A 23,506-nucleotide genomic window follows, 5' to 3' on the forward strand; every position below is an offset into this window, starting at 1 on the left:
AGGTTATCCTTCGTTTTAATTGTTCTTAATCTTGTATTTAACAAATCGAATGCATGCGACCAGTTAGATACCTTTTTTGTGACTGACCCATTAGATCGAAAGATAGGGAAGGTTATTTGACCGTCAATTAAATCGACTAAACTGTGCTAAGATCGAAAGATAGGTATAGTTTAGACCATTAGTCACTTTTCGGGACGAGAGTTAGTATTAGTGACATTAGGGAACTATAGCGAGATCGAGAGATGCTATTTGTTAAGAGTGGACCGAGAGGACCTCTTTATTTCCCGCCTTACCGTGTTTGATTCAGACCGACTTAGTTTGTTTGCCGCCGAAGCTATAATGACTCGACCATCCTAGTACCCTTCTTTTATCTGTTTAAATCGTATTTTTTAGTTTATTATTTTTGTTCACCTTAGCTGTCGACCAACTCAAATCAACCCCCATAATAGTTACCTCAGGCTGAACATAAATCAACTAAAGTTTACAACTGCCTCCTTGTGGTTCGACCCTGTTACCACTAGCCTAGGTTAGTCTTAATAGGAGATTATAAATTTTATCTTTGGTACTCACAACGACGGGTATCAACTTGCATATTGACTTTGCTTGCATTTTCATTTTGATCCAACACTTTTTTCATACAAAATCCATGCACTTCCAACACTTAGTCCTATCTTGCTCTCATACTTAGCCTTGCTTCTAGTGTTGGCACGCTCATTTAGCTCATTTTCCTACAAAACACACTTGAGCACACAATTGCACTAGAAACACAATATTAGCTTAAAAACACTTTGATAAGTGCTAAATGATATGTAAAATCAAACTAATATAAGGGGTTAAAATGTATAAAATATGCACTTATCAATGCATATTAGATACACGACATTCTTTTATATATAGTGTAATATACAGAGTGATTAAAAATAGAATATGCTCAAACTAAAGAGCAGTTTGCTAAACTTGAGTGAATTCGGTAACACAGGGTTGCTTCCACGGTAGTAGTTAAAATTTACGCAAAATTGTTATGGTTTGCAGGAGCCATGAATAATTGGGGTACATTTATATAAGCCTAACTTACATGGTGAATAACAAACACATGCATCAATGAGAAATACAACCTGATATACTCGAATAATGGGCATGTACATTATACATACAAGTTAAGTTTCAGTGGACAACTTAGTAGATAAAATTACTTTAACATTAGTAGATAAAATAAGATTAATTATTGTGACGTACGAGCTTAGGTATTTGTTCTTTGTGCAAACACAAATGAGACTTAAATTAAGCATCAATAGTTATATTTAAGTGATCATGTATTACTATTAGTGAGTCTTATTTTTACAAACTACGGAGTGCTAACAAAAGAGTCCAACTTATCAATTAAAAAGCTAACGATTCATCCCTGTCACTTTAGTAGAATCATATCCTCCCTTTACAAATGTAATTTGAGGTTCACCAAACCTCTTACTTGATTAGCTTATAAATATGCAAAACGTTGAGCTAACTCTAAATCGCCTCATGCATGATTTAGTGAAGTTCAATATGGTTTTTAAATAGTTGGTTAGTTTATAAGAGATTATGATTTAGTGAAGTTCAATATGGTTTTTAAATAGTTGGTTAGTTTATAAGAGAGTTGGATTAAAAAGTTAGTTTTTCCTTTAGTTGATTCAGTTCCGGCCTCAATTAGCATCCCAGCATACAAGTGATAGGCAGTATTTTTCAAAAAAATAAAAAATAAAAATCGTCATTGTATGTATAGTGTGTATGAACGTGGTCGGGTATATATATATATATTAAAAGTTGTGGTAAACCGCAGAATAAGGTACATAAAAGATGAGGAAACATTCAAGAAACTTTATTCAATTTACTACGAAAGTGACTACTTTTTACAAATACAAATGCCCAATATAAATAATTTGTGGGTACAAGAGGGCTGTGACAGGAGAGTTTAATTTGGCGAGTTGTGAAGGTAGTGTCTACAACGAATAAATAGACGACTTTAACAAAATCTTACTTGCACTAAAACATATAGCTAATACCAATGTAAAAAAACTATTGAGCGGTAAAGACGATCTGCAAGCCTGATGAGTCCCTTAATAGTACAATTTGATAAACGTCATATAGGGTACAATCATTTTACAAACAATAATTTAGAGTGATTAAGCGATAAATATGGGTAATAAAAGAAATAGTATTGAACACTATCAATTACAAGAAATTGTTTTGATAATTTCTCATTTATTTCATAAAGCTAATATTAAAGATTATTGTTACGAATAATTTTATAACAATATTTTTTTTTTTTGGAATGGATAGCCTGAGAATGGGCCAATTTAAAATTCAATCAAAATCGGGTAAAATTACGTATCAATTCAAATATTATTGAGATTTTAAAAGGCTTTACCTTATGAATCAACTATTACGAGTGAAAAATTTAACGCCACTATTGAGATATGAGTCGGGCAACGTCCGGGCATGAAATCTAGTATTTATTAAAAGAAGAATTATACATAAAATTTAATTTTCCATACAACCTATGTAATACTACGGTTTTATGAGTCTTTGGGTTCTCTATCGAGTGGAGCTTACTCTGTCGAGTAAGTAGTTTTTGACGCAAAACAGTAGTCTGCCTGTAGGTTACTTGATCGAGTAAGTTGGGTACTCGATCGAGTAGGTGCCTTACTCGATCGAGTAAGTGAGTTTACGGGCTGAGTTTTGATGGGTTTTGTTAATGATGCGAGATTAATATATAATGAGTTCCGTCACTTTTCTTAGATCTTTTTATCATTCTAAAAACCTAAATTGAGAGAAGGAAGTTATGTAAGTTGATTCATCGCATCATTAGAAAACCCAAGGCTAGGAGAGTCTGATCATCTTGTTCTTTACGCCGTTGTGATCATCGTGTCAAGGGTAAGTTCTTTATATAATTTTTATAGCATTTGGTTGAGTTTCTTTAAATCCCTAATTGGGTGATTTTGAGGATTTTGGGTGATTTGTATATGTGTGGTAGTAATTGAATGTATACATGTTATAGGAGAAGGATTCCTAGAGGAGAATTCTGATTAGCTGCTAGATCGTCTGTGGTGGTTGCTTCTCCAGGTAGGGTTTCCCTACTCAGTATTAATTACATGATGTGTAGTGATTGTGCTGTAGTTAGTGATTGTTGATTGATTCAGACGGTTGTGATTTCGTATTATTGATTGATTCAGACGGTTGTGATTTCGTATTATTGATTGATTCAGACGGTTGTTGGTTTTGTGTTGTGATTACTGTTTATCTGTCTGTGATCTTCGGGGTGCGTCCCTGGCTGAGTGAAGCCACTCCAATGTAACATTCCGTTTGATGTTTATGAGTGTTGATATTGAATTTTCTATTGGATAATATGTTAGTGAAACGGAGCTAGCAGGGTTTGTGGAGGGTAGTTACTAGTGTATGGAGTTAGTGTCGAGAGAGGCTATAATGTGGTGGATATGATATTGTGAGTCATGTTGTGGGGGTAGACATAGTTGGTGGAGTTGGTGTTGGGAGTCCATGTTTGCTGGGTTGGAGTTTTGTTTTGAGTTCTTATTTGCGTTGTTTATGTATGTTGCTTCATGGTTTAACCTCCCCAAACCGATTTTAAACACTATTTCTAATGTAGGAAGAAAGGGGTTTAATCATGTGGCAAATACATAAATGCAACTATACATGAGAGATAGGGAAAGAAAAGGGTTCTTACAATCATTGTAGGAGATGAAGATGGTAGATAGGAAGCATATATAGCCATGACACGAGCCAAATGAGAGAAAAAGATGAATTTTAGCCTGAACTCGCTCGGGTTAGGATTGACACGCTCGGCTTGACAGTGAACCCGCTCCAGATCAAATGAACCCGCTCGGGTTGGCAGTGAAGACGAGCATTTTTCTCAAAATCTGCGCGGATTCTTGGTCAGAGAACTTTTGCTTCTTTTCTTGTTCTTCAACCCGCTCGGATTTGTCTCGGGATGCGCATATTTTGAGAAATTTCGACTCAACACCTTTCTTATGATAACAAAGTTACTCATAAGCCCAAATTCTCTATTTTCTTCATTTCTTTACATTTTTCAACTTCTCATTTTCATTAATTTCTTTCAAAAACTCAATTAAAATATGAGATCCTTCCCTTTCATCTCTCATGCAATTTATTAAATGAATGCAAAACTACACTAAATGCATATATACAAATTAATGGTTATTAAGGAACTCCATTAAACCAAAGATTATCAATAAACAATTTCATAAAAGATTATCACTAGCACTCAAAGCACGTAAAAGTCGGTCAAATTCTTGGGAGTGGGATATAAATAAGCATGGATAACAACACAAGATTATGCAATGAAATAATGACTAAGTAAAAGACCGAACAAGCATGTCAAGAATGCTATGACAAAAATCATAAGAGATATGATGGGTGGAAGGAACATGAAATGGATAGTTGGTTGGTAATTCACTCAACTTATCCTCCAAATAGTCAAAATCACCACTTTTAATGTAAGTACTCTCATTATCAATCAAGGTGATTTCAAGGGTGTCTATTTGGGGTTCTCAAATGTCCTCATCATATTCCTCATCCCAACAAGGTCCATTATCAAATGGGTTGTCGTAACAAGGCTCACCAAGTTCAACACAATTGTCTCCCTGTAATATGTCATCCTCAAAGGGTGAGTTTTCACTCAAGCTCACATCCATATCACTCTCACTTTGCCCATTAACATCAAATTCCATGGAAGTTGGGTTCATTGGTACGCAAGAAGAGTAAGGTGACGGTATCCAAGCATTGGTTTCAAAATCGAGAATGTACTGTCTCTTGAGATTAAGGCAGTTTTTGGGTGACTTTGGTTTCTTTCTCACGGTCTACCGTAACTGGGGCTAAGTAGATTTTTTCTGGGTCATTTCATACTGTGCTTACATCTGCAGGATTCGAGTTTAGGAAAATATACAACCCTTATCAGGTATAGTTATTTCTCAGGGCCACTGTCTGGCAGCGTCCTGGGACCACAATTGCTCTGGTACCCCATGAGATGGCGACAGGTACTTCACACCATTGTGATAGATTTTTCTATTTTTAGGCTTCTCTAAGTACATCACTTTGAATTCTGGTATCTATGGTACATTGAAAGGATGTCTAGCAGGACTATCAACTGCCAACGCGGAGTGACAAGGCACATGGCACTCCAACATGCCTAACCTACTTTCTCCACAAGGAGCACCCTCACCAGGCGGACTGTGGAACATACGAAAGGGAGCCTGGCTGACAGCTAAATACGCTTATCCAGCTACCCCTGATACCACCTCCTGGACGTAGCTCGCACTAATCGCACTTAATCAGGGCCCCAGCATGCATGCAAAAATGAACATGGAACGTAGGGATATCTGCGCTACTAGAATCCTGCAGCGTCTCCATTTGGTCCTAGAATGACGATAAACTTGCCTCAATTACGCCACCTGCTGGCATAAAACGAGACGAACATACCTTGCATCATGAACAAGGTTAAGTAGTCCACAAACTGCGGCATACGCCTAAATCACCACCGGGTGACACGGCAATAGCTTGGTCCGGATCGGTCTTTTCAGTCAGGCCAGTGGTCTAAATCAGCCCCAGGTTGACACGCCACTCCTCCTTACATTGCGGCATACGCCTAAATCAGCCATCAGGCTGACACGACAGCTAGCTGAGTCATAATGTTAGCCTTCTCAGGGTGACAAGACTCGCCTAAATCAGTCAAGCAGACTGACACGGCACAGACTTCCTAAAAACAGGGAGAATAAACAACAAACACACGATATGTAAACTAAAACCTTGCCAAACTATGACAAGGGGAATTTCAAAATATGGCCAAAATACGGCCCCAAGTTTAAACCGCCACCCTGGCGGAGCAAGCACAAAAACAAGTTTAAAAACTTACAAAGTCTCCACCTGGGGCCAAACGCAAAAAAGTTTATCAAAACATAAAAACTTAATTGTCGGTCACATTAATGACCTCCACCTCTGTACCTCCTCCGCTCGCCGACCACTCATTTCAGTCTTTTGCACCAGCTTGCATATCCTCGGCCGCCATAGCTCCCGAGCTCCGTCGATCGATCATCCGGGATATTCCAAAGATCACCCCCAAGACACTGCTCGGCCAACGCAGAGAATTCACCTCACCAACCTCGGGCATCGACGCTCAAATCGGGTTGGGTGGGGTAAAGCATCTCCAAATGCTTCTCCTCTTCCTCTATGGCCTCTTGGGTAGGAGCCTCCTCGAGTGCGGACGCATTCCGCCGATCTTTCCCCGCCAGTGTGGCATATACAACAACGTTGGTGGCCAGGAGATCGGCTCGGGGATCTTCTCCTCGACCGCCTCGAGAGAGTCGGAAAAAGTCTTTGCACACCGCCTGGGTTCGAGCCACCGATCGCTCCTCCTTCAACTTCTTCTTGGTGACAACAAGCTCGGTCTTGACTCCACCACACGCTCCTTCGATCAACCCGTCACTGTGTGCCGATCTACAACCGTTTCCTTCACTCCTCCCGGTTCTTGGCGCTGTAGAGTGCAGATCAAGAGTCTAGGGCATAGGTAATTAGAAGTCGAAAAGAGTTGGGAGGCGAGAATTTAAGCAAGAAACAGCGGACAGACGGGTAGAAAATGAAGAATATTTACCATGAAAGCGTTGTGCACGTCATTTTCAGCCATCTCCTCTGTGGAGAACTCCAAAACGTTTCCTCAACAGAGGGAAGAGCGGTGATCGATCTTCGGCCGGTACGGCACCTTGTCCACATTCCCAAAGCCTTCTGAGAAATGAGCAATGATGCCCCCACTAGTAGAAGCACGGGGGTGGCGGGAGGAGTAGGCGGATGGCGAGATAACGGATCGACCTCCAGGGGCACGCGAGCAGCAGAACTAGAAACTGCAGGAGGAGTCTGAAAAGAGGCGGCAGGAGCACTCCTCTTGGAGGCAGAGGCCACATTAGGGCTGGTAGAAGGTCTCTTTCTTTTAGCACTTTGGAGGATGAGTTCCAGTTGATCGACTTTTGAACCTGCAAGCATACACGATCTCGGGCACGGAGAATGCTTAAAACATCGCAAAGAACGGCTGCAAAACGATGGTTACGAAACCTTACGAAGACATGCGTGGGCTGATTGAGGAGGATTGGAGGAAGAAGCGGTGAAAAACCGTGAAGCAGTGTCCGGGAATTTTCTCTCGGACTTAGAAATACTTGAATAGCTTGCCGTGCAGGATCTTGCACCGATACGGGTGAGGTCGCGGGGCCTGCGCACGAAGACGATGAAGTAAGCTAGTAAGCGGCGAGATAAAACAAATCGGGTAGCAGAAAGCTACTTACTCGAGGTCGAACCCATTTCTCGAAAATATAATCGGCAGGAGGCTGGATGGAGTCCTTTCTCACATAGAAGAAGTCCTCGAACCATTTCTCATCGCGAGATTTTGACACATGTTTGAAGGGAGCCTCTTCACGGCCCCGGAAGGAGAATTAACCCCTGCCCAGGGGACCTAATGTTGTACATATATAGGCCGATCGCCCCGAGTGACAACTTTGCGATGATTCGACCACGGCCGAGAGAGTAGAGAAGAACTCTTCAAATGGCGGCAGAAATTTGTGCCATGGCGAAATTGTTGGTAAAAATGAAATCTTGGACGAGTTTAGGGAAAGGAAAACGAAGGCCATATCTAAACGGGTACAAGTAGAAGCAAACCCACCCCCGGACGGAGGGCGTCGGCCTTTCTTCCCGATTCAGGGACAAATGATCTCAACCCCATCACCAAGACCAAGCAAGTTCTTGATCGTCGGAATGTCGGCCGGAGTTAGGGCGGAGTCACAATCGTGTGGGTGTTTGAAAAGTCCCCGAGAAGGGAAAGTAGGGTCGAGATTACGGTCGGAGGGCGTCGAGGTTGACGAAGACTGTCGAGTTTTACCCATAATGAAGAGAGAAAATGAAGATTAAAAGGAGGGAAGGAGATAGATTACCTGGTGATGAAGACGGGAAAGGGAACAGTGAAGCCGATGAAGATTAAAGGGAAGAAGATTGAGGGTTTGAGAGAAGAGAGTTTTTTAAAATGATTTGGAGTGATTAATGAGAGTGGAAGAGAGACGTTGGGGTTATAAAGAGGAGAGAGGGAGTTGGGTGCGGAGAAAGAGGAGAAAGGCGGCTTGCATGGGAAGGAGTAAAAAGGCGGCGTAGGCTTTTAAACATTTAGTTACGTAAATTCCGTGTTCGATACTAGAAAGCGTACTTCACAAGAAATTTGGGGCAAAATGTTTGGGCTAAAAATAGCGTAATAAAGAAAGCCCACTTAGTAAAATAAAGATTATAAAGAAGAGGGAAGGAGGAAGGGAGCCCGCGGTCAGGAAAAGGGGAGATGGGCTTGAGAAGGATCAAGAGCCCACCGTGGGAGGTGCCCGCGTTAAGGAAAAGGGTGTCAGGGAGAAGTTAGGGAGATCGAGGAGAATTGGTAAGGGAATTCGGATTTGGAAAGAAGTCCTTATGGAAGTAATATTCCCTTTCCATATTCAAGGTAGGACATATCTAGGGTTCTCACCCTATAAATAGCAAAGGAAGGAAATCAAGAAGGGTATTCATTCACTCATCCATATATTCATTCAAGATTATATTCAAGACAACCACATCACGGCATACCATTCACAAATATACTCCATACGAGATCTTGCAGGCCTGATACCTAACGCCAGCAAGATTAGCATAAACGTTATCATTGTAATCATCCTCCTATTCATATAGTGCAATACTTGGCGAGGGTACCGTCCCTCCCGCTCATTGTTCCCACATTGGGTTTTCCGCGTCACCAAAATCTTACGTGTCAATTTACATTGCGCACTTTATTTCCCGTTTACTTATTGACATATAAATCATCATACAATCAACCAACGAATATAGACTACATTGACCCTAAATCGACTTAGGTAAAAAAGACCTAAACAGTATCTCCGGTTCATATTCCTTTTCAATCTCTTTGAGTTGATCCTTTATGTTGGTGCTTCCTTCCTTTCCTTTGTCAATGCTCAAAGGACTCTTTTCTTTTTCCTCATTAGCTTTTGAAGATGACCCTTTCTCTTGTTCAACCACAAGCTCTTCTTCAATTTGCTCTTCAATTTCAATAACCCTTTCTTGTGACTTGCCCCTTCTCTTCTTCTTGGGAGGGGATTCTAAAGTTCTCCCCTTCCTCAATGTCATAGCACTAGCATTCTATCTAGGGGGAAATGTAGTGGAGGGGATAGAAGTGGAATTCCTTTGGTTTTGCTTGGCAAGTTCTTGGGCAATTTGTCCAAGTTGGACCTCAAGATTGGCAACCTTGGCATCACTAACACCCTTGTCGGCTTCAATCTTGTCAAACCTCTTGTTTGTTTTGACTTGCTCTTGCAAAATGTTTTTAAGTAAGTCTTGAACACTTGGTTCTTTTTGAGAATTGGTGTTGTTACCTTGATTGCCAAATTGGGATGATTGACCTTGATTTTGGTTTCTACCTTGGTTGTTGAAATTCCCATGCCTATTTCCTTGAGAATTTGAGTCTTGGCCTTGTCGTGAATTTTGGTCCCTCAAGTGGTTGAATTGGCCATTCACAAAGCTCTTTGAGGTGTCACCACCGCAACCAAGTCGAGGGTTGTCTCTACTCCCAACATTGTAAGTGTTGCCACTAGGATCATAGTTGTAATATCCTCCCCCGGAAGGATTCCTAGCATTGTAATTCCCATAGCCCATTGCACTTTCATTTTCCACACCAATTCCTTCTTCAATCATAATGGGGCAAGATTCCTCCATATGAGGACCTTGGCAATAGTTGCATTCCACTTGATTCCCTTTCCCCCATCATTGTTTGGATTGTTCACTATCATATTCTTCACTAGGTGAGTTAAGTCATTCACACTTTGCTCAAGATTTTGAGTAGATGAGGAAGAGGTTCCCATTGAAGATGTATTCCTTGTTCCCCTTTGACTTCTACCATAATTCCTTGTAGTTGAGGCAAGTCTCTCAATGATTTCCTTGGCATCCACTATGGAGAAATTCTCCAAACCTCCTCCGGTAGCGGAATTGACCATTCTTTGATCATCTTGGCCTAACCCTTCATAAAAAGTTCACAAGGAGATCATCATCACTCAACCCGTGGTATGGGCATTGAGCCACCAACTTCTTAAACCTCTCCCAATACTCATACATGGTTTCACCATTGGGGTCTTGTTCTATGGTGGTAATGGCCTTCTTTGCACGGTTGTGGCGTGAATCGGGGTAAAAATTTTCAAGGAAGGCCGCCTTCATTTCCTTCCAAGTTCTTATAGATCCCGGAGCAAGATAAAAGAGCCAATCTTTGGCCGAATCCAACAAAGAAAATGGGCAGGCCCGTAGTTTGAATTGATCCTCTGTCACCCCATTCGGAATGGCACCTTCACACATCATGTGAAATTCCGAAAGGTGACGGTTTGGGTCGTTTCCCGCATGGCCGTGAAACTTAGGCAAATTATGAATAAAGAAGCCTTTGAGTTCGAAATTTGCATTGGCTCCTAAAGGGGGGTAGATGATACACAAGGGTTGCTCATCATAATTCCTTGCTCTTATCTCCCGGATAGTTCTCGTGTCATTCGCCATAGAGGGATACTCTACTTCAATCGGATTTACTTCAATAGGATCTTCCGAAATTGCTTCTTCTACTCGATGTTCCCTTTGTGCTCTTCGGTACCAAGGATTGGTAAATAACCACGAATATGCACCAAAAGAGTCCTCTTCAACGGGGGTTGATTCACCGTTGTGTGGAGAACTATACATAAACCTTTGCACTACACACACAAGTTAGAACTTCCACTTACTTTCAAAAACAAAGAGAAGAAAAATAACTAACATGCAATTAACAATCAAGCCTTTAGCTATGTTGCCCTTCCCCGGCAACGGCGCCAAAATTTGATAGAGAAAAAGACTAGGTCGTTAAATGCTAGAATTAACCTATCAAATTAACAATTTATAAACCAAACTCAACTCTACACTATGCAATTAATAATAGTAGTAAAGGGAAGTAAGGGTCGAACCCAAGAGAAGCTAAGGGATTTAAGACTAAAAACTTGAATTTAGATTAATGGAAATGGACAAAGCACAAGACTATGCACAAACTATGGGTATTAACAATGAACAACAATAGAGAGACATATATGGAGAATTGGCATGGAGAAAACAAGTAACAAAATTAAGGAGATGTGATTTTTCCTATGAAACAAGGTAACAAACACTTGGTATGCAAGTAACAATTATAAGAGGTGAGAACTTGGTATAATCCTACAAGTTCCAACTTTTCTCAAAGCAAGACTCTTTTCTCTCCAAGTTCATTTACCCAACAACAATCCTCAAGCAAATGATTACCACTATCTAAGCCAACAAGGATAATCCTACTTAAATTACAAATTCTAACATTAAACCATGTAGGAATTGTAGCCAAGAGCATGAAGAGCAAACCAAGAGGATAGTAAATGGAATATCACAAAGATATGTCTAAACCAACAAACCCAATGATATAATCAATTTCTACTCACAAAGGTTGATACTTTAAACCAAGATATCAATAATTATGAGATGCTTCAACAAGTTATCACAAAAGCAAGGAACTTTGCAATAAACAAGCAATAGATGAACATTAAAGAGGCAAGGGTAATTACTTCTCACAACAAAACATTCATCATGGCATTAATACTTAGAAATTGAAATAAATGAAAGAGTAGAGATTAAGGAGTCAATACAATGATAAAGATGAAAGCTTGCAATGGATTACACCAAGTAGGGAAGGATTTAGCCTTCCATAGTCTTCATAAACCCAACAACTAAGGAAAGATTACAACTTTGAATGGAAATTGTCTTCTAAATTACAAGATTAGAATCCTAAATATGAGATTAGATGAGATGATAGGATGGTAGGTGGGTCGAGGATAGGGGCTAGGTGGGGTGGAGATTTGGGTCGAGTAGGAATCGGAAAATCGAGCCCAATTCAAGCTAAAAACGAGCTCAAAATCGCGTATAAAACCGTCGTAAAAAAAATTGAGTTCTTCAAATACGGTTCATAAAACGATTTAAATTGATTTTTCAAATCAATTAACTAAAGAATGATTTTTAAAATCAAATATCTATTTTATTTTCAATAAAATAAATTTAAGAAAATAAATTCAAATTAAAACAATAAAATGAATTCACTTTAAAAAAACATTAATTTAAATATCATTTAAATTAATAAAATACTTCATCGACTACGCCCATTCTACGCCGTAAAACGAGCTCCAAATAATGACAATGCCAACTAGCAAATACATGTCGTCCTATCATCATCGGGTGTTTGTCGGATTCTCTATAAATTCCAATATCGACGGATACGGGTATCTACACCTTGTCTTCAAGGTAAGCTTGCTTTTCGGTATTTATTTGTATAAAAAAAACACTTATGCTGTAAAAATATAAATAAAGTATAATATTCTACAATTTTAGTGTGTAACAAAACTCTATTTATTTTCAAAAGTTAGTCTTGTGTAAAACAATTTTATACGATTATAGTTCTAAAGTTAGTGGGTAAAACTAAAAGCTCTTTTGTAAAACGATTTTATACGATTTTAAGTATCAAAGAATGATAAAAAGTGGCTTGTGTAAAAGTGACTGTTCTGCGGACATTGCATATAGTGAACATACAAAAAATGAAACATTAATCCAGATGTAAGTTCCATTGTATGCATTGCTTCTGCATTTCATTTGCCGTCATAAAAAATGACGAACCATAGCATTAAAATTTTTGAACGCTCCCTTAGGCTTAGTAAGATCCTTGCGAATAAGCTTGTGACCGCATTTATACCGTAAGAAGGTTTTCCGTTAGACATTGAACAGATTCCTGGCTGCTTTGCTGCATGAGCTGAAAATTGTGCACATATTTCCTCTTGTGGAGCCACGTATTCCTGGCTGCTGCCAGGAGCTTCAACCTCACGGACTTCCATAAATGACTGAAAAGGAGGGAGAGTCATGATTTCTTCTCAATACTGTTTGATGGATTACTGATTAACAACAATACTATTATAAAGATTTGCGCTCTTGACTTGGGTTTTGAAATACTCCCTAGTCCCTCCTTCTCAATCATTTGTTTACCTTTGTTTAAAATACTCCTTATAAAGAATATAAAAGGTAAACAAATGGCCGAAACAAAGGGAGTAATCAATAATCCGTCAAATCAAGGATGTCTATTGTCTAATGAAAAATTTAAAATATATTAAAACAGATTCAAATGAGACATCAAAGTCCAGGTTCAGAACATCATCAAAATGTTTATTTTGTTTATTTGAAGTCAAAAGGTAGAATAGTTTTAAGCATAACATTAAACATGGTTTGGGACTTCTACCAATCGCTTTATATCTAATTTACGAATTAACTGCTTAATCCGCCTTAGCCATTATTATTTAATCCGCATTAAATAAAATATCTCAACATCACATTTTGACTAATTATTAGTCAAATAACTCAGACTAACTGGTTAGTCAAATTTGGCATCTACATGACTGTATTTTCATACCGTCACATCTCTCAAACGTATCCTATAGGTGTGACTTTTAGGGACCAGTTGATCACCGCCATCTGTATGACAATAACGTCAAACTTATCTAGCAAGCCAACCGTTATTGATAAACGTGGACCAACTGATTATGATACAAAAGTATACCCTTTGATCCTTTTAGAGATTTATAAGTCCTTGCACTAACTGTAAAGGACACCAGCCCCAACAAGCTCCAGTGTCCGTACAAGTGTATGTGCAATGACGTTATCCGCACTAACTGGAGGACACCACCTCCAACAAACTCCCACTTGTCCGTACAAGTGTATGTGCGATAACCGATTCTCATATTCATTTAAAATTTCTCCCACTCAATGTAAAACAATTTGCAGATCCGGATCCGCAAAGGTCGTATTTTACAATCGATCTAGATCTAGAGTGGTTTCCCCGACTAGAGAGTAACTTAACTGATAAAACGAATCCGTATCCGAGCATGGCCATGCATTTCAGTTACAGCTCCTCGAGTGGCCCTGAGAAATATCGAGTACCTGATAAAGGCTGAATATTTCCTTCAACTCGAACTCCTTCCGATCTAAGCACAGCATGAAATGACCCAGAAACAATCTACTTGGCCCCCTGTTACGGATGACCGTGAGAAAGAAACCAAAGTCACCCAAAATCTGCCTTAGTCTCAAGAGACAGTCGATAGTCAAAAGAATCGACTCTTAGGATCACCATGGAGGTCCTATCCACGACCGGGCACCGAATGTTGTAAAACATTTAGGACTCCACGTTGATGTCACAATTGTGTCCTACGAGATATCCGTATAAATCGCCTCGTGATTGGTCACCAACTTTGTTGACTTATGGCTCGTTGAACCCACCATCAACCAACGTCACAAAATAATTACCTTGAGTTATCAGCTCACGTGGGCAATTAAGGACCAAAAATATTATGTTTGTTCAGTTCACTTTGTGGTGTTCAAATTTGTCGTACAAAACCACATGAAAAACAAAATATATAAAAAATTATCAAAACGATGATGTCGTATAGAGTACTAGAGAGAATGAATCTAATCCATAAAAGAGTACTACAACTTAGGAACACGTTTAATTCCCATGGAATTAACATGCCCTTCATGCTTATCTTGTCGTAATGGTTTAGTGAAAGGATCTGCTATGTTATCATCGTAGCAATCTTTTCTATCACTACTTCCTTTTGCTCCACGTAATCTCGGATTAGATGAGCTTTCCGTTGTACATGTCTAGACTTGTTGCTAGACTTTGGCTCCTTAGCTTGGAAGATGGCACCTCTATTGTCGCAATAGATGGTGATCGGGTCATTCGAACTAGGCACTACGTATAGTCCATGTAAGAATTGACGCATCCATATCGCTTCCTTTGTAGCTTCGGTACGCGGCATAGTACTCGGACTCGGTCGTAGAATCTGCTTTAAACATTTGTTTGGAACTCTTCCACCGATCAGCGCCATTAAGAGTAAAAACGAATCCGGACGAGATTTCGAGTCATCTCGATCCGTTTGGAAGCTAGCATCTCACAGAATCCGGTTGCGCATAGCGTTTGAGGGCCTCCATAAGTCAATGCCCAATCTTTAGTCCTCCGTAGGTACTTAAGAATGTTCTTGACAGCCATCCAATGTGATTCACCTGGATCTTTGTTGGAATCGACTTGTCATACTCAATGCATATGCCACGTCCGGACGTGTGCATATCATGGCATACATGATTGATCCTATAGCCGAAGCATAAGGAATCCGTGTCATGCGCTCTTTCTCTTCCGGTGTCTCTGGTGACTGAGACTTGCTCAAATGCACCCCTGGAGCCATGGGAAGAAACCCCTTCTTGGAGTTAGTCATGCTGAATCTCTCTAGGACTTTGTCTATGTAAGACTCCTGACTGAGAGATAGCATCCGTCGTGATCTATCTCGATAGATACGGATGCCTAGAATTCTTTGTGCCTCTCCCAGATCTTTCATCTGGAAATGGTTTTTCAACCATACTTTCACCGAAGTTAAGAGAGGTATGTCATTCCCAATCAGGAGTATGTCATCGACATACAATATTAGGAAGACAATCTTGCTCCCACTCGACTTGATATAAAGACATGGTTCCTTGACCGATCGAGTAAATCCATTTTCTTTAATCACTTGGTCGAAGCGATGATTCCAACTCCGAGATGCTTGCTTAAGTCCATAAATGGAACGCTTAAGTTTGCACACTTTCTTAGGATGTAAAGGATCGATGAAACCTTCGGGTTGTACCATGTACAACTCTTCCTCCAAAAAGTCGTTTAAGAAGGCGGTTTTCACATCCATTTGCCAAATTTCATAATCATGAAAAGCGGAAATCGCTAAGATAATCCGAATGGAACGCAACATGACTACGGGTGCAAAAATTTCATCGTAGTGCAAACCTGGCACTTGGGTGAAACCTTTAGCAACTAGTCGTGCTTTATAGATATCTTGTTGACCTTCCACAGAATGCTTTATCTTGTAAAGCCATTTGCATTGAAGGGGACGAACCTTAGCAGGTAAGTCAACAAGATCCCATACGTTGTTCTCATACATAGAGTCCATCTCGGATTGCATGGCCTCAAGCCATAGCTTTGAGTCGGAACTAGTCATGGCACCTTTATAGGTTGCGGGTTCACTACTCGTTAGGAGTAGAACGTCATCTATGTCATGTTCCTCGACCATACCAATGTATTTGTCTGGAGGAATAGAGACTCTTCCCGACCTCCTAGATTCTTCAGAATATTCACCGCAAAGGGATTGAAGGAATTGGTTCCTCCAATGGTTGCTCGGTGTTTGGTTCCGGAATCTCCGACAGGTCGAAGGTTCTATCACTCTTTGCATTCTCGAGAAATTCCTTCTCTAAGAATGTCGCACTAGCCGCAACAAAAACACGTTGTTCGGTTGGCGAATAGAAGTAATGACCAAGTGTTCCTTTAGGATAACCTATAAAGTATGTCTTGACCGATCGCGGGCCGAGCTTATCCTCGTGTCTCCACTTGACATAAGCCTCGCAGCCCCAAACCCGTATAAAGGACAAGTTAGGGACCGTTCCCTTCCATAGTTCATATGGAGTCTTGTCAACAGACTTTAGACGGACTTCGGTTAAGTATTAGAGCGGTGACGAAAGAGCATAACCCCACAATGAGTCAAGCAACACGGTGTGGCTCATCATGGATCGAACCATATCAAGTAGTGTTCGATTTCTCCGTTCGGACACACCATTCACCGAGGTGTTCCAAATTGAGTTAGTTGTAGGGCAATCCCACAATCTTTAAGGTGTTGATCAAACTCGTGAGAAAGATACTCGCCACCACGATCCGAACGCAGTGTTTTAATCTTTCTACCCAATAGGTTCTGCCCTATTCTGTATTCCTTGAATTTCTCAAAGGATTCATTTTTGTGCTTCATTAAGTAGACATAGCCATATCTACTTAAATCGTCCGTGAAAGTGATGAAATACCTATAGCCTTCTCGTGCGGTGATTGACATAGGACCACATACATCCGTGTGTATGAGCCCTAATAGGTCGCAGCCGCGCATTCCAACACCTTTGAAGGAAATCCGAGTCATCTTACCGATGAGACATGATTCACACGTGCCAAATGATTGAAAATCAAAGGCCGAGATAGCTCCATTTTTAATGAGTTGTTTTACGCGTTTCTCATTAATGTGTCGCATACGGCGAGTGCCATAGATACGTTTGATCTTTGTCACCAACCTTTAACTTTTTATTCATTACGTGTAATATTTCGGTGATCTGATCTAAAACATAAATTCCGTTCATGGAGACTGCCTTGCCATAAATCATATTGTGTAAAGAGAAAATGCAACTATTATTCTCTATTACAAATGAAAAACCAAGTTTGTCAAGTGCGTAAACCGAAATAATGTTTTTAGAAAGACTGGTACATAATAGCAGTTATATAAAAATAACTCAAATCCGCTAGGAAGTCGGATCACGTATGTTCCCCGAGACGGCGACCACTCGTGCTCCATTCCCGACACGCAGTCCACCTCACCCTTTACGAGGGGTTCGATGTTTCGGAGCCCCTGCACATGATTACACAGATGAGAACCACAACCAGTATCAAGTACCCAAGTTCCGTAACTTGCGTGGTTAATCTCAATCATATGAATAAAAGTAGAAGAAGAAGAAGACATACCAACAGGTTTAACACGACCTGCCTTTAAGTCCTCATGATAAACAGGACATGTACGCCTCCAATGCCCAGTCTTGTGGCAATGATGGCATTCCATGTTTTCATTCTTGCTCTTTGTCGCGCCTGATGAGGTGCTCGACTCACCAGGACCACTCTTACCTGAACCCGACTTCTTGAACTTCGCCTTACCTACTGCTAGGTCTGCTTTAGCTTTGCCCTTACCCTTGCCTTTGTTTGACACAACGAGAACATCCTGTTTCATGCTCCCACTGAACTTCATGTCCTTCTCGGTCTGTACGAGAAGGGAGTGCAGTTCATGGGGAGTTTTCTTCAAATCATTCATATAGTAATTCGCTCTAAAGAGCGAAAAACCATCGTGGAGTGAGTGAAGCATGCGGTCGATCACAATGTTCTCGCTGATCTTACAATCAAAGGTCTCCAGCTTCTCGACATTCTCAATCATGCTGAGAATGTGTGGGCTAACTGGTTGGCCCTTCTGGAGTCTCGCATCAAAGAAGCGAGTGGTATGCTCATAGGTCACGATTCTCGGTGCTTTCGAGAATTCCTTGGTGAGCGTGGTGAAAATCTTGTTCGCACCATGGGCTATGAAGCGTTTCTGCAAATTGGGTTCCATTGCAAAAATGAGCACGTTTTTAATCGCACCCGCTTCCATACGTAAATCGTTAAACTTGGTGATTTCAAAGAGACTCTAGCCGTGGGAACTGGGTTTGCCGGGATGGGCTCTAATAGATATTTGAGCTTCCCATCGCCATGCAGCATTCCGTAATGCCGCCTCCCGGTCCGCGAAGTTTGATCCATCATTCTTCATCGAGTAGACGATTCATCCGATTCATGAAGATCCGAAGCCGGGACTCACGGTCCAATGTGGCACTTGGCATTGGGTTGTCCGTAGAACCACCATTTGTTTTTAGCAGTTTAAAAGTTCGTGATCTACACTGAAAAGAAAGAAAAACAAAACGAAATAAGCAACTCATCGAGGTGATTTAAGTCTATTTAAAAATTCATTTTAACGTGTAGACTCGCGCACTTGCATAATTGATCTCCCTCAAGAATGATACAAGTGATCCCAAGACTCAATTTACGTAAATTGATAAGCCAACTGTTTAGCTAATTCTTCCGTAAGAACTCTTGGTCGATAGATTTCCGTAAATCCTATCTATAGTCCACCATAATCACAGGATCGCACGAGTGACCATAGTGTTGAGATAAAATAGGTCAATCGGTTCCAACTTACCCGACGTAGAAGGGGTCATATTATGCCTACCGACGAAGAAGGGATTCATTAGAGTTTGACCTATAAAGACCGTTCTCAATTTTTGATTATACGAGGAAGATCCCATCAACTAAGTTTCAATTCATTTTAAGTGAACGAATAACTAGCAAATCGCGTGAATGAATTAATTTAGATGATGGCTTAAATCGTGTGACATGAGAATGTCAAAGAAAACTAACTCGTGACCTCTATATGTGTCAGTTTTCATGCAATTATTAGGTGGTTTGGTTTTTAGGCGGAAAATGATGCATACTTTCGTTGCGATAAAATAAATAAATGAATGCAATACGTAAATAAAAATTCCTAGTGTGGCCTATCCTAGTAAAAAAAAACATAATACAACTTTGGAATCCACCGTTGGACCCGAAAAGCTTGTCTTGATGTTCCATCTTTGTCCATGTAGCGGGAGTGAGCATCCGATCTCCATCTTTAGTCTTCTCAAAATTACAATTAAAATTTACAAATATAAACCTATTTACATTCTAATTAAAAACTGTAATTAAAAGAAATAAAAAGGGAGATACGAGATCTCAAAATACAACCAAGACCGTGTTCCATCATTACGGTAACACGTTCTACTAAGGCCACACTAAGTTACAACCGTTTGCAAAAATAAATAAATACGTAATAAAAGCATTCAAAATAAACAAGAACGATAAATAAAATGCATCAACTAAATTAAATTTATTCGTGACATAATTCCGTAATTATGTTAAATTTATCCAAACCACCAAAGATAATTAAAATTATATGACAAAACCGCTTTAGTCAAGTTAATTTTAATCCGAGATAATCCGTTACTATAAATCGTTTTAAAGTAACTTAATTTTACGTGGGTGAACCGTTTCACCATCAAGCGAGAGCATAAATCCGTTTTATGCAATAAAGGGCCAAGAAAAAAACAAATTTTTTTTTTTTTTTTTATTGGCGTGAATAAGATTACCCACGAAAAAATTTTTTTTTTTTTTTTAAATGCTGTAAAGCCGAGAGCATCAAAAAGCCAAAAAAAAATTTATACGGCTCAACAAAAGATCAAAACAAAACGGTTTGATAAAACACAATTGCAATTTTAATCTAATCCGTATAGAAATCAAATTACAATTGTTACATCTTCAACATATTGCAATAATTATCGGTTAAAATTACAACATGTGAAGAATGATTGAAAACAAGAGATCGAATGATCTAACAAAAATGTGTGGCACGCAAATCGATGCAAAAATCAGAAAAACAGGCCAAGAGGCCGCACGGTTCTTCCAAAAAAAAATTTTCGAGACAAAAATTTGTGTCACACGAAATTTTATGCAATCATTTTGATAGATCTCTAACATATTGCAATGAATATCGATTACAAAACAATATGCAAAGATCAAAATGAAAACAAAACAAACAAACGACAACCAACACCGTGTAACCAAGACACGGATCCCAAGGCACAAGAAAACAAAAAAAACGCAGCAAGTAAAAAATTGCCGAGGAAAAAATGGTCGCCGAGACAATTTTTTGAACAAAAATTCATCGATTCAAAATTCGTTTGATGAAAATCACATAGAAAAATTTACGTGGCCTCGCTCTGATACCACTTGAAGGGTAATATCCGTATAAGACCCTTTAAATTTAAGGATTATAACGTAAATTTAATATGTGAAACATGGTCATAAACGAAAAACATAATGAAACGATAAAGATTAAGTAATAACCTCCCTATCCCTAGTGCAATTCGGCAATGAGAGATCAAAGTAGATCTCCTCCTAATTGTTGCACCCAAGATTGTCCGAGAAATGCCCTTGTGCTAGAATGAATCCTCTAATTGCCTTGCAATATTGAGAGGATTATTTTGTGTGTTTTGCTTAGATGAGAGATCTAGGTTTTAGAGAGAAATTGATCTCCAAAACCCTAGTTGTTTTGCAAATGAATTAGCATTAGGTTACAAAAGAGAGAGAGCTCTCTTTTGTCTATCCCATTCGGCCAAAACCGAGTCCAAGGGAGAGGAATGGGCTTTCATTTCCTCTTCATCTTAACTCGTAGTCCGACATGTAATTCGCTAAGTGTATATGACGCGGTTTCATTATAAACTGTCATCGGTTATCGGAAATTAAGGCATCAACTAATAATACGGGTTAGTTGAATTATTAATACATGTCCGACAAAGACAATATTGTATAATTATATTCAATATACATTTAATTAAATATAAATCGCTTTATATCTAATTTACGAATTAACTGCTTAATCCGCCTTAGCCATTATTATTTAATCCGCATTAAATAAAATATCTCAACATCACATTTTGACTAATTATTAGTCAAATAACTCAGACTAACTGGTTAGTCAAATTTGGCATCTACATGACTGTATTTTCATACCGTCACATCTCTCAAATGTATCCTATAGGTGTGACTTTTAGGGACCAGTTGATCACCGCCATCTGTATGACAATAACGTCAAACTTATCTAGCAAGCCAACCGTTATTGATAAACGTGGACCAACTGATTATGATACAAAAGTATACCCTTTGATCCTTTTAGAGATTTATAAGTCCTTGCACTAACTGTAAAGGACACCAGCCCCAACAGTAACATGGGGCTGCGTTTGGTAGGGAGGTATGCGGATCGATCCCCCACAACTGCGATTGGGAGGGGTTTAAATGCCGTAATCCTTGGACACGCCCCGAAATCCGGATTAGTCGGCCCAATGTGGTTCGGATTACCGGATGGTTTAGACCAAAAAAAACAAAATTAACAACTTCTCCTTTAACTCGGTTAATAGTTAATACACTATAAATGCTGCCATGCTTATACTGTCTCAGAATACGGTAGTGTTAAACTTCAAATATTGTAACTTGATTCCGTAAAACCCATGAAATCAGAAAATATTGTTCGTTATATGTTCAAAGTTACATGATTAACTAAAAAAACAAATAAAAGGAAGGATAAAATTAGCAGAAAATATTAATGTAGATTTATATAAGAGCTAGTATCCGATTGTCTCAACTCTCAACTTATATAAAAGGAAAATAAAATCAAGTCGCATTATAAGGTCGTCAAAAAATTTTGTACTCGAGAATCGATCCCGAGCCAATAACATACACATACGAATCGATAAGAACCAAAATTAAAGAGCAAAGAACAAAAGTCACCCAAAAAAAAAGCAAGAGTGATGATAAGAAAAGATGTAGTAAAAGAACTTAGATCGTCTTACCATGATTAATAAAAAGAATTGAGAATAATACTACAATATCAACATTGTAATCGCAAACCACCCTAGAGTATACGAAACACACAACCAACCCAATGGAGAGGTGGAGGTAGGATGAAGTTCAGGGAAAGATGGAGAGATTGAGGCAGGATGAGGAAACAAAACGATACACAATGGCGAACATGTTGTTTTCTAATTTATTGGAGCTGCCCGATTGGAGGATTGTTACTTTCTTCTACACTTTATAGTCAAAACCTTCACATCTCTTTACCCACCAAACTTTCTTAGCCTACCCGACAAATTAACCCGATAAACGAATGAACAAAGTGCAATGCAGCCATCAAATAACATCCTTTCCTATACGACTATGCTAAACTTTGCACCGAAATTAGCCACTATATAGCAACAATCAATACAAACAAATACACTAACTCATTCAACACTAACTCATTCGTTCAAATATTACATCTTTAGATCATAGGTTAAGACTCAGTATCACAAAAATTAGGGTTTCGAATTCCAAAAAAAAAAAACCTTCAAAAAGCACACATTTTTACAATTACTTGCTTATGATGGGTCAGTGCTCACTGAGTCGAATGTTAGCCTTGATGGATTATGCTGCATAAGATCAAAAAATTTGAGAGTGGATTGTTGGAGATCTGGAAGTTGGAGAGTATTAGAGATTCTTGTGAATTGAAATTACTATATTAGTTTTGAGAAGAGTGAAAAAATAAATTTACAGGGATAATAATGGTGAGAGGGTAGGTAGAATTTTTAGGGACTTTTCTGAATATACAGGGATAATAATTTTGATCATTAGCCACAAATTTCAAACATTCATTTTAACAAATTAAATAAAATATTAACAAAAATCACAAGAATTAAGTTGAATAACCTGGAAATGCATTGAAATTGCTCCACCAAACAAAGAGTGCTCAGAAAATGCATCCTGCGCCATTTTCATCAATTAAATACAACCCAGAATTCTTATGTTTATATACTTTGATTAGTAACTGTAATAAAAGAAAAACAAAGTATCCAAAATGGAGTAAATATTAGAAGTCAATAGAAAGTATGAAATCACAATTAATTAAGTTGAAAGAATGATGGTAAAAGGAGTTAAAGAATGTTGTTGGGAATGGAGTTAATGGACTGGATTGAGAATGCCGAGTAACCGGGAGCGTAGAAAATTGAAGGAGGAAGATGTATTAACGGATCATCATTTTCTTATCTCATTTCAAAGAAGAAAGTTCTTCCTGAAACAAAACAATCAGAGATGGGAGTGAGT

Source organism: Silene latifolia, chromosome Y (genome assembly GCF_048544455.1).
Source record: "Silene latifolia isolate original U9 population chromosome Y, ASM4854445v1, whole genome shotgun sequence".
NCBI lineage: Eukaryota > Viridiplantae > Streptophyta > Magnoliopsida > Caryophyllales > Caryophyllaceae > Silene > Silene latifolia.